Source organism: Saccostrea cucullata, unplaced genomic scaffold (genome assembly GCF_032062105.1).
Source record: "Saccostrea cucullata isolate Sc308-1 unplaced genomic scaffold, CSIRO_AGI_Scuc_v1 ctg2898, whole genome shotgun sequence".
Classification (NCBI taxonomy): Eukaryota; Metazoa; Mollusca; class Bivalvia; order Ostreida; family Ostreidae; genus Saccostrea; species Saccostrea cuccullata.
Genome location: NW_026918044.1, coordinates 130001 through 136916, shown reverse-complemented (window position 1 = coordinate 136916; position 6916 = coordinate 130001).

Genomic DNA, 6916 nt, shown 5'->3' with positions numbered 1-6916 from the left:
CTCAAGAATTATAAAGCCATAATTCATCATATTTATATGGAAGCATGTTCAGGTAGTGTAGATTCAAGTTTGTTCAAATCATGACCCCCGGGTTTAGGATGGGGCCAAAATGGCTGACCAAAGTTTTAAATACAAATATATAGAAAAATCCTTTAAACATCTTCTTCTCAAGAATGATAAAGCCATTATTCATCATATTTATATGGAAGCATGTTCAGGTAGTGAAGATTCAAGTTTGTTCAAATCATGACCCCCCGGGGATAAGGCCAGGACAAAATGGCCAATCAAAGTTTTACATAGAAATATATAGGAAAATTCTTTAAAAATCTTCTTCTCAAGAATGACAAAGCCATAATTCATCATATTTATATGGAAGCATGCTCAAGTAGTGTAGATTCAAATTTGTTCAAATCATGACCCCCAGGGGTAAGGGGGGGGGGGGAAATGGCCGACCAAAGTTTTTAAAGATATATATAGGAAAATTCTTATAAAATCATTTTCTAGAAAAAATAGCAAATCCATGATTGGTCATGGGGCTACTTTTGGATTTAAACTTTACTCAGGTGAGCGATGTGGCCCATGGGCCTCTTGTTTGATATTTCTTTTCAAGATTATTTCTTTCTGAGCAACAAGAATTTATTTTTTAAAATTATTTGAATTGGAATAACTTAATTTAATTCTTTAATTCAAATTTTATTGTTTTCAATCTAAATTGTTACACGGTATATATATTGGACTAAGTGTGTGCTGGAAACTTATACTACTGGGGATTTGTGATTTAGTTTATTTTTTGGTTCACCTGAGCCAAAGGCTTTAGTGAGCTTTTTTGATCAAAATTTGAAGGACCACACCCTTTTCCAAGGGGAGATAATTTTGAATTAGAGAAAAATTAATGGCATTTTTAAAAAATCTTCTTCTCAAGAACCACTGGGCCAGAAAAGATAAAACTCATGTGGAATCATCCTCAGGTAGTATAGATTCAAGTTTGTTCAAATAATGACCCCCAGGGGTAGGGTGGGGCCAAAATGGCCGATAAAAGTTTTACATAGGAATATATAGGGAAACCTTTTAAAATCTTCTTTTCAAGTACTTCAAAGCCATGCTTAGTGATATTTATAGGGAATCATCCTCAGGTAGTGTAGATCCTAGTTTGTTCAAATCAATGACCCCCTGTGGGGTTAAAATTCAAGCCCCCTTCCCCCCCCCCTTTTAGTTAACTTTCAGTTTTTTTCTGATAGGTGCTTTTTCCTAGCCAATTGCTCAGGTGAGCGATGTGGCCCCTGGGCCTCTTGTTATAATGTAATCTATTTATTTATTTTTTTTTTTTTTGGAAATTCCATGTCCCCTGCATTAAAATTAAATCTCATTCATCTGTCACTCAACTGCTAGTCTTTCACAAAAACTTTAACATTCACTCCAGGTCATAAAACTTTTGAGGGAGAAAATATATCGGTTTTCATATATTTCACATACGTACATCACCTGTGACAAATCCTTTGTATACTCTGAATTTTGACTCCATAACCTTGACCTTCAAATTTTAACTACTTTTCAAGAAAATTAACTTTATACATTTAATTGGTCATACCTTAGGGCAGGGCCACAATGGTCAATCAAAATTTTACATTGAAATTTATAGGGAAATTCTTTAAAAACCTTCCTCTTCTGAATAGCAAAGGGGTGAAGGATAATAATTATATGGAAACATCCTTAGGTAGTGTAGATTCTGGTTTGTTCAAATCATTACCCCTGATGGTAAGGGAGGGGGGCTTCAATGGCTGATCAAAGTTTTACATAGAAATATATGGGAAAATTCTTTAAAAATCTTCTTTTCAAGAATAGTAAAGCATGATTGATCATATTTATATGGAAGCATTCAAGCATCCTCTGAGGTAGTGTAGATTCAATTTTGTTCAAATCATGACCCCTGGGGTAGGGCAGGGCCACAACGGCCGATCAAAGTTTTACATAGAAATATGCTTTTAAAATTATTCTTCTCAAGAATATCAAAGCCATGATTTATCATACATTCATATGGAAGTATCCTTAGGTAGTGTAGATTCAAATTTGTTAAATGTTAATTTGTTAAAAGTTAAATGTAAATGGAAATAAAGAAGCCACAAGTAGTCAAAGAAATATGCAAGCATCTTTAATAAGTGTACGTAGATTTTAGTTTGTTCAAATCATACCCTCTACCTTTTAAGGAAATGGTTGGGACCACTTTTGGGTTTAAACTTTTCAATTATAAACTGATTTCTGCTTTTTTCCAAGCTACAGTGCTTAGGTGAGCAATGTGACCCATGGACCTCTTGTTGATCCTGTTATTGTGATCTTAAAGTTTGACATACTTTTTGAAAATTGAATCTTTTCTCATATCTTTTGATTGAGAGGAGATAAGGCTTTCATATCTGACATGTGCATCACCTGTGACAAAATGTTTCTAAATATGCTTAATGATTTTGACCCTTGACCTTTGTGTTTGACCTAATTTTCAAAAATCTTAAGTCATATTTCTTTTGAATCACAGTCACATAAGATAGGGCATTCATACTCATTTATGCATGTACAATTTCCACTCACTAAGACAGTCTGAAAGCGGGGGACATAATATTTGCTTGTTATTATTTTTTCATCTGTCGACATTTAATTTTTGCATAAATTAATATTCTGAAAGTAAATTTTTAAAAATACAATTCAATAGCTTTACATTGGTCAAGTTTATTTTTCTATTTATTTGGCATATCATTCTACACTCTAATAATTTTTTAGCACATCTTTGCAAAAGGCTCAACTAACTGAGCTTTTCTGATCAAAATTTGCTGATATCGTTGTCATTGTAAACTTTTCACATATTCATCTTCTATTTAAAAACCACTGGCCCGGGCCAATTTCAACCAAACTTTCCACAAAGTATCCTTGTGTAAAGGGATGTTCAAGTGAATGGCTACACATTATTCCATGGGTAAATAATTATGATTTTGTAAAAAAAAAATAGTGGTGTCAATCAGAAATACTCTTTTCAGAAGCACTTCCCTTGAAAATCTGGAATTTATTTAGAATCTTTGATGTGTACATTCTACTTTTTAAATTATCATTCCCAGGGGTAGGGTGGAGTCACATAATGGTTGATCAAAGTTTTACATTTTAACATTTTAATACATATGAAACACCTGTTAATATCTTCCAGATAACAGCAAATCCATGGTTGGTCATATTTATATGGAAGCATATTCCTCAGTTAGAGTAGATACAAATTTGTTAAAATCATGACCCCTGGGGAGGGGGTAGGGCCCACAGTGCCTGGGGGGGGGTTCAAAGATTTAAATAGAACTACATATAAAAATCTTTCAAAATCTTCTCAAGAACAGCAAAGCTGTGGTTTGATGTATTGATATGGAAGCATCTACAGATAGATTCAAGTTTGTTCAAATCATGATCCTGTGAAGGTAGGATATGGGGCTACAATGGTTCATCATTGCATTGGAATACATTAATAAGTAAAACTCTTTAATTGAAATTAATCACAAGAGCAAGAAAGCCATGATTGGTCTTGATAAGATATTATAAATATTTTACATCTTCAGGTACATTCAAATAATGACCCCCAGGAAAACAGAGGGGCCATTAACAGGAGTGTATATTTATTCAATGTAGTATAAAGCATATGTCATTAAAAAAAACATCTTAAAAAGCTATTATGTATCATATTAATTCAAAAGCAGCATTAGGAAGTGTATTTTCAAGTGTGTTCAAATCATACTTCCTTGAACCAGTTTAATATTTAATTTAAACTTTTTTCGATAGGGAACAGCCAATGTGAGTGATGTGGCCTCAGTGGGCCTCTTATGTTTTAAAGTATAAAAGATAAAAAAAGAAGTATAATTATAATATATGTTACTTTAGCATTCTATCATATTCATTTTTATTGTAACATGTATATTGTATTTGTGAGAGTGAGAGAGGAAGTAGGGAGAGAGGGAATGGGGAGAAAGGGAGTGGGAAGAAAGAGAGAGGGAGTGGGGAGAGAGAGGGAGTGGAGAGAGAGAGAGAGAGAGAGAGAGTGGGGAGAGAGAGAGAGGAAGTGGGGAGAGAGAGAGAGGGAGTGGAGATGGGGAGTGGGGAGAGAGAGAGGGAGTGGAGAGAGAGAGAGAGAGAGAGAGAGAGAGAGAGAGAGAGAGAGAGAGAGAGAGAGAGAGAGAGAGAGAGAGAGAGAGAGAGAGAGAGAGAGAGAGAGAGAGAGAGAGAGAGAGAGAGAGAGAGAGAGAGAGAGAGAGAGAGAGAGAGAGAGAGAGAGAGAGAGAGAGAGAGAGAGAGAGAGAGAGAGAGAGAGAGAGAGAGAGAGAGAGAGAGAGAGAGAGAGAGAGAGAGAGAGAGAGAGAGAGAGAGAGAGAGAGAGAGAGAGAGAGAGAGAGAGAGAGAGAGAGAGAGAGAGAGAGAGAGAGAGAGAGAGAGAGAGAGAGAGAGAGAGAGAGAGAGAGAGAGAGAGAGAGAGAGAGAGAGAGAGAGAGAGAGAGAGAGAGAGAGAGAGAGAGAGAGAGAGAGAGAGAGAGAGAGAGAGAGAGAGAGAGAGAGAGAGAGAGAGAGAGAGAGAGAGAGAGAGAGAGAGAGAGAGAGAGAGAGAGAGAGAGAGAGAGAGAGAGAGAGAGAGAGAGAGAGAGAGAGAGAGAGAGAGAGAGAGAGAGAGAGAGAGAGAGAGAGAGAGAGAGAGAGAGAGAGAGAGAGAGAGAGAGAGAGAGAGAGAGAGAGAGAGAGAGAGAGAGAGAGAGAGAGAGAGAGAGAGAGAGAGAGAGAGAGAGAGAGAGAGAGAGAGAGAGAGAGAGAGAGAGAGAGAGAGAGAGAGAGAGAGAGAGAGAGAGAGAGAGAGAGAGAGAGAGAGAGAGAGAGAGAGAGAGAGAGAGAGAGAGAGAGAGAGGAGAGAGAGAGAGAGAGAGAGAGAGAGAGAGAGAGAGAGAGAGAGAGAGAGAGAGAGAGTGAGAGAGAGAGAGAGAGAGAGAGAGAGAGAGAGAGAGAGAGAGAGAGAGAGAGAGAGAGAGAGAGAGAGAGAGAGAGAGAGAGAGAGAGAGAGAGAGAGAGAGAGAGAGAGAGAGAGAGAGAGAGAGAGAGAGAGAGAGAGAGAGAGAGAGAGAGAGAGAGAGAGAGAGAGAGAGAGAGAGAGAGAGAGAGAGAGAGAGAGAGAGAGAGAGAGAGAGAGAGAGAGAGAGAGAGAGAGAGAGAGAGAGAGAGAGAGAGAGAGAGAGAGAGAGAGAGAGAGAGAGAGAGAGAGAGAGAGAGAGAGAGAGAGAGAGAGAGAGAGAGAGAGAGAGAGAGAGAGAGAGAGAGAGAGAGAGAGAGAGAGAGAGAGAGAGAGAGAGAGAGAGAGAGAGAGAGAGAGAGAGAGAGAGAGAGAGAGAGAGAGAGAGAGAGAGAGAGAGAGAGAGAGAGAGAGAGAGAGAGAGAGAGAGAGAGAGAGAGAGAGAGAGAGAGAGAGAGAGAGAGAGAGAGAGAGAGAGAGAGAGAGAGAGAGAGAGAGAGAGAGAGAGAGAGAGAGAGAGAGAGAGAGAGAGAGAGAGAGAGAGAGAGAGAGAGAGAGAGAGAGAGAGAGAGAGAGAGAGAGAGAGAGAGAGAGAGAGAGAGAGAGAGAGAGAGAGAGAGAGAGAGAGAGAGAGAGAGAGAGAGAGAGAGAGAGAGAGAGAGAGAGAGAGAGAGAGAGAGAGAGAGAGAGAGAGAGAGAGAGAGAGAGAGAGAGAGAGAGAGAGAGAGAGAGAGAGAGAGAGAGAGAGAGAGAGAGAGAGAGAGAGAGAGAGAGAGAGAGAGAGAGAGAGAGAGAGAGAGAGAGAGAGAGAGAGAGAGAGAGAGAGAGAGAGAGAGAGAGAGAGAGAGAGAGAGAGAGAGAGAGAGAGAGAGAGAGAGAGAGAGAGAGAGAGAGAGAGAGAGAGAGAGAGAGAGAGAGAGAGAGAGAGAGAGAGAGAGAGAGAGAGAGAGAGAGAGAGAGTGAGAGAGAGAGAGAGAGAGAGAGAGAGAGAGAGAGAGAGAGAGAGAGAGAGAGAGAGAGAGAGAGAGAGAGAGAGAGAGAGAGAGAGAGAGAGAGAGAGAGAGAGAGAGAGAGAGAGAGAGAGAGAGAGAGAGAGAGAGAGAGAGAGAGAGAGAGAGAGAGAGAGAGAGAGAGAGAGAGAGAGAGAGAGAGAGAGAGAGAGAGAGAGAGAGAGAGAGAGAGAGAGAGAGAGAGAGAGAGAGAGAGAGAGAGAGAGAGAGAGAGAGAGAGAGAGAGAGAGAGAGAGAGAGAGAGAGAGAGAGAGAGAGAGAGAGAGAGAGAGAGAGAGAGAGAGAGAGAGAGAGAGAGAGAGAGAGAGAGAGAGAGAGAGAGAGAGAGAGAGAGAGAGAGAGAGAGAGAGAGAGAGAGAGAGAGAGAGAGAGAGAGAGAGAGAGAGAGAGAGAGAGAGAGAGAGAGAGAGAGAGAGAGAGAGAGAGAGAGAGAGAGAGAGAGAGAGAGAGAGAGAGAGAGAGAGAGAGAGAGAGAGAGAGAGAGAGAGAGAGAGAGAGAGAGAGAGAGAGAGAGAGAGAGAGAGAGAGAGAGAGAGAGAGAGAGAGAGAGAGAGAGAGAGAGAGAGAGAGAGAGAGAGAGAGAGAGAGAGAGAGAGAGAGAGAGAGAGAGAGAGAGAGAGAGAGAGAGAGAGAGAGAGAGAGAGAGAGAGAGAGAGAGAGAGAGAGAGAGAGAGAGAGAGAGAGAGAGAGAGAGAGAGAGAGAGAGAGAGAGAGAGAGAGAGAGAGAGAGAGAGAGAGAGAGAGAGAGAGAGAGAGAGAGAGAGAGAGAGAGAGAGAGAGAGAGAGAGAGAGAGAGAGAGAGAGAGAGAGAGAGAGAGAGAGAGAGAGAGAGAGAGAGAGAGAGAGAGAGAGAGAGAGAGAGAGAGAGAGAGAGAGAGAGAGAGAGAGAGAGAGA